Source organism: Schistocerca nitens, chromosome 4 (genome assembly GCF_023898315.1).
Source record: "Schistocerca nitens isolate TAMUIC-IGC-003100 chromosome 4, iqSchNite1.1, whole genome shotgun sequence".
NCBI lineage: Eukaryota > Metazoa > Arthropoda > Insecta > Orthoptera > Acrididae > Schistocerca > Schistocerca nitens.
Window position 1 is genome coordinate 150,571,640 of NC_064617.1, and position 5,038 is coordinate 150,576,677.

At 48.2% G+C, this 5,038-nt stretch overlaps 1 pseudogene; it reads left to right on the plus strand.

Annotated features, from left to right (window-relative positions):
- The first annotated feature begins 835 nt into the window (after positions 1-835).
- Positions 836-953, plus strand: LOC126254406 (5S ribosomal RNA; annotated as a pseudogene).
- The last annotated feature ends 4,085 nt before the right edge of the window (positions 954-5,038 follow it).

Genomic DNA, 5,038 nt, shown 5'->3' on the forward strand with positions numbered 1-5,038 from the left:
GGTGGGGGAGGGGGGAGGGGGTGGGAGGGGGGAGGGGGGAGGCGGGAGGGGGGAGGCGGGTGGTTTGAGCCAGCCCTCATGCGAGCCGCCTATTAACGGTCACTGAAGCACCAGCTGCACGTTGGCTCGGTGATAATGATAAATCCGGGGTTCTGAGAGCCTGTCTGACGGTTGCTCGGCCCTCACGTTCCGTCGTTTTTGTAGGTCGCTGTGTTCGGGCCATGGTTAGCCCGTTCCTACCAACACTGTCGATTACTGACGTCAGTTTTGTTCAAATGTCGAGTGATTTGCCGATTACTCCAGCCGGTTTCTTTGAGTCTCCTCTCTCAAATGCTGACTTCTGCGCATATTGTTCACACGCCTATCTTAGGCGTAGATACTGCACAGCTAAGTTCACGAAATAAAGTTCGTCCTGCTATCGACGTGCCCGCTGTCTGCTAGCCTTGCCAGCTGACCGGTGAAGCACGCCCGGGTTCCCGGGTTCGATTCCCGGCGGGGTCAGGGATTTTCTCTGCCTCGTGATGGCTGGGTGTTGTGTGATGTCCTTAGGTTAGTTAGGTTTAAGTAGTTCTAAGTTCTAGGGGACTGCTGACCTAAGATGTTAAGTCCCATAGTGCTCAGAGCCATTTTCACCGGTGAAATTGCCCTGCTGTGTCGCCCATTCAACTATCGGCCACCAAGTTTACAATTTTGCATTTTCCGCCGATACCTGTATGGATATCATTTTGTGGCCAATTTGTATTACTCCTTCGTGGTGCATCGTTTTTTGGTTTATTTATTTTTGTCTTAGAATGTATTCAAACAATGAATTACATGAAGCACTAAGCGGGATGTAGGCAACGGCCTTGCCGCAGTGGATACACCGGTTCCCGTGAGATCACCGAAGTTCAGCGCAGTCGGGCGTGGTCAGCACTTGGATGGGTGACCATCCAGGCCGCCATGCGCTGTTGCCATTTTTCGTGGTGCACTCAGCATCGTGATGCCAATTGAGGAGCTACTCGACCGAATAGTAGCGACTTCGGTCAAGAATACCACCATAACGACCGGGAGAGCGGTGTGCTGACCCAACGCCCCTCCTATCCGCATCCTCCACTGAGGATGACACGGCGGTCGGATGGTCCCGGCAGAAGACGGAGTGCTTTATTTTTTTTACTAAGCGGGATGTTGGTTTTAATATGATGAACTAAATATTAGTCACCTTTTTACATACAACAACCACGCTGGTCACTTTGGAGCGCTGTGGACGGTATAGAGCTGGCACCACTGTGACATAAGTCGTGGCAGTTACGTAATATGTATACGCCAGTCGATTGAATAAAATCAGTGCAATAGGATGGTTTGACGTTGTTACTTGAAAGACTGGCAGAAGGAGATGTTGTGTTCGGATGTGCCCATGATCACACCTTGAATTAAGGTGTCCGATTTGTTGATGTGGCTTTATGGACTGCCGAACGTGTATACAAGGAATCGTGTACTGTTTCTGCCATGTAAAAAAAAAAATTTCAAATGTGTGTGAACTCTTATGGGACTTAACTGCTAAGGTCATCAGTCAAATGGTTCAAATGGCTCTGAGCACTATGGGACTCAACTGCTGTGGTCATAAGTCCCCTAGAACTACTTAAACCTAACTAACCTAAGGACAGCACACGACACCCAGCCATCACGAGGCAGAGAAAATCCCTGACCCCGCCGGGAATCGAACCCGGGAACCCGGGCGTGGGAAGCGAGAACGCTACCGCACGACCACGAGATGCGGGCGGTCATCAGTCCCTAAGCTTACACACTACTTAACCTAAATTATCCTAAGGACAAACACACACACACATGCCCGAGGGAGGACTCGAACTTCTGCCGGGACCAGACGCACAGTCTATGACTGCAGCGCCTTAGACCGCTCGGCTAATCCCGCGCGGCTCTGCCATGTAAGTCGGTTTGAGAACAATGGACAATATCCTACCTGACGGGGATAGGAAAAGGGTGTCACGCCTTGTCAACGACACTCGGTTAAAACTTTACAGCAACTGCTACTGTTAGTGAATACAGGTCCACCTCAAGCAGTTTCCTAGCGAACTTTGCGAAGAGAACGACATGCAGTAAACGTTTGAAATCGAGTATTTTTCAGGAGGCGACTGCTCACAGTGGTGCTTAAAGCTATGGGAAAAATAACAAAAAAATTAAAGGCACTTGACTGCTGGCGGGAAGTGTGGTCCAACAGTCATGATTTCGCATTCTGTCAACTGAAGCAAGGTACTCACAAGGGAACCTCCCCATCGCACCCCCCTCAGATTTAATTATAAGTTGTCACAGGGATAGGCCATGAAAAACTGAACACAGATCAATCGAGAAAACAGGAAGAAGTTGTATGGAACTATGAAAAAAATAAGAAAAATATACAAACTGAGTGGTCCGTGTGCAAGATATGTCACATTAAGGTACCTGTTCACTGAGGAGCTACGGAACGGAAGATCCCTGGTTCAACCCTCCCTCGAGTGAAAAGTTTTAATTTTTTATTTTCAGACAATTATCAAAGTTCATGCACTCAGACATGATCAACTTTGCTCTCCAAAATTCCAGGACATGTTCAGATTTGCTTGGACACATGCAGGATTTGACGGTCTACACACGGAAAAACTTGAAAACGTTAAAAACGTTTGTTTTGACAGAGCACAGGGAAAACTGTGCGACTGTGAAACTGTTGCATTCATTTGTTGCCGTTTATGCGACAAACTCAATGTTTTCATCACTTTTTTGGGAGTGATTATCACATCCACAAGAAAACCTAAATCGGGCAAGGTAGAAGAATCTTTTTACCCATTCGCCAAGTGTGCAAGTTAGGTGGGTCGACAACATATTCCTGTAATGTGACGCACATGCCGTCACCAGTGTCGTATAGAATATTTCAGGCGTGTTTTCCTGTGGAGGAATCGGTTGACCTATGAATTTGCGATCAAATGTTTTCGGTTCCCATTGGAGAGGCACGTCCTTTCGTCTACTAATCACACGGTTTTGTGGTGCGGTCGCAAAACACGGACACTAAACTTATTACAGTGAACGGAGACGTCAATGAATGAACGGTCAGATCGTAACTTTGCGAAAATAAAGTAAGTAAAATTTTTGCTCGAGGGAGGACTCGAACCAAGGACCTCCCGTTTCGCAGTTGCTCACTCTAACCACGGGACCACTGGAGTCTTCGTGTTATATAATCCTAGATGTTGGATATGTTACACTTGGACTACTGAGTTTGTATACTTTGTTTATTTTTTCATAGTTCCACGCAACTTCTTCCTGTTTTCTCGATTGATCTGTGTCCAGTTTCTCAAGGCCTATCCACTGTGTCAATTTATAACTAAATCTGAGGGGGGTGCGATGGGGAGATTCCCTTGTCAGAACAATGGATCTATCAACTCGAAGGGTGTGGATGGTGCACATCAAGCCACAGATGATGTTACGGGATTGTTTTTCTTACAACGCTCATTTTGGCATTCTCTGTGACCAGGTATTGTTTTCTTCCTACGTGATGAGTATGCTATGGACAGAGGACAACAGGCATGTTCATAGAGGTGCATGCATACGTTCCTGCTTTGATGTTCACTCAGGCATTATATCGCACCCCGGTAGCCCCTAAATCGCCCGATGTTAATCGCATAGAAAATGTCTGACACTATCTGTATTGGTTCAAATGGCTCTAAGCATTATGGGACTTCACATCTGAGGTCATCAGTCCCCTAGACTTAAAACTACTTAAACCTAACTAACCTAAGAACATCACACACATCCATGCCCGAGGCAGGATTCGAACCTGCGACCGCAGCAGCAGCGCGGTTCCGGACTGAAGCGCCTAGAACCGCTCGGCCACAGCGGCCGGCCACTATCTGGAACAGCAGGTGTACTGCAGCAGTCATCGTCCCCTAGTCTGGTATTTCTTCGGACCTCCTGTCGGCAATGAGTGGCTTGAGTTGGATTTTTCGTCCAACCTCGTCGTCAATCTTCTTGCATCCACGAAGCCTTAATACTCGGTTCGCTAGTCAATCAATCAAATAAATCGTATTAATGAGTTTTATCGCAAATAATCGAATACAATACTTTGGCAACAACACAAATGTGTCGCAAGCAAAGGACGAGAAACAAAATAATCAGTCTTCGCAGTGACTGCTGATCTCTAACTGACAAAAGTCTTTCCTAAACTGCTATCGAAGTGCCTTACGTTGACGCTGCTTTCCAAGTCGCTACTCTTGAAGCTGCTATTGAACTGAGTCGTCACTAGTCGGTCGAGGCGCTTATGTCCTCTCCACATAGGGGCCGCTGCTGTCGCATTGTCGTCCTGGAAGGGAGGTCAGTCAGCGTGCAATTAGCTGACGTCTTCTCACAGCCAAGTGTTCTCTATCGTTCCCGATTGGGGTGCCGACGCTTGACTTTACGCCGTGACGCTGGATACGGTATATCTGAAGTATCTTACGGTAGTCTCCGCAACTCCCCTCTCCCCCCTTCCCTTGAATTGGGGCAGTTATCAATACTAGAAGTGCTCTTACAAGGTATTAGGGTGATGTACCTTGGGAGTTGCTGATATACAGGATGTTCCAGAAATGTTGTAGAACGTATCTTGAGGAATAAATCGAGGACAGGAATCCGTGTCAGGAAAAAATGTTCAAAAGTGAGTGAATTCCTAAGGGACCAAACTCCTGAGGTCATCGGTCCTTAGACTTACTGAGCCGTGGCGGGACTGGCACCAGTAGTATCTCTGACTTGAGTACGATCGATTTCCTAGTGCAGAGGTTTGTCTTTGGGCTTGGGCCGGCTCGAGATATAAGGGAGTGCCGACCGCGAGCAAGGAGAGGAGAACGGAACGAAACGCGGTGGTGCGCGAGTCGGCGATTGGTTGGCGGACAGAAGCGAAGACGGCGTGCCTGAGGCCGGGCGGCGGTTATCACGTGGTTGTACTGGAGTCGGCGGGAGTTGGCCGGCGTTGGGCATTCTCCGGCAACCTCGTGAGCTGTGGATGTGCCTACTTCCTTGGAGGGACACGCTGCAACCGATGTAC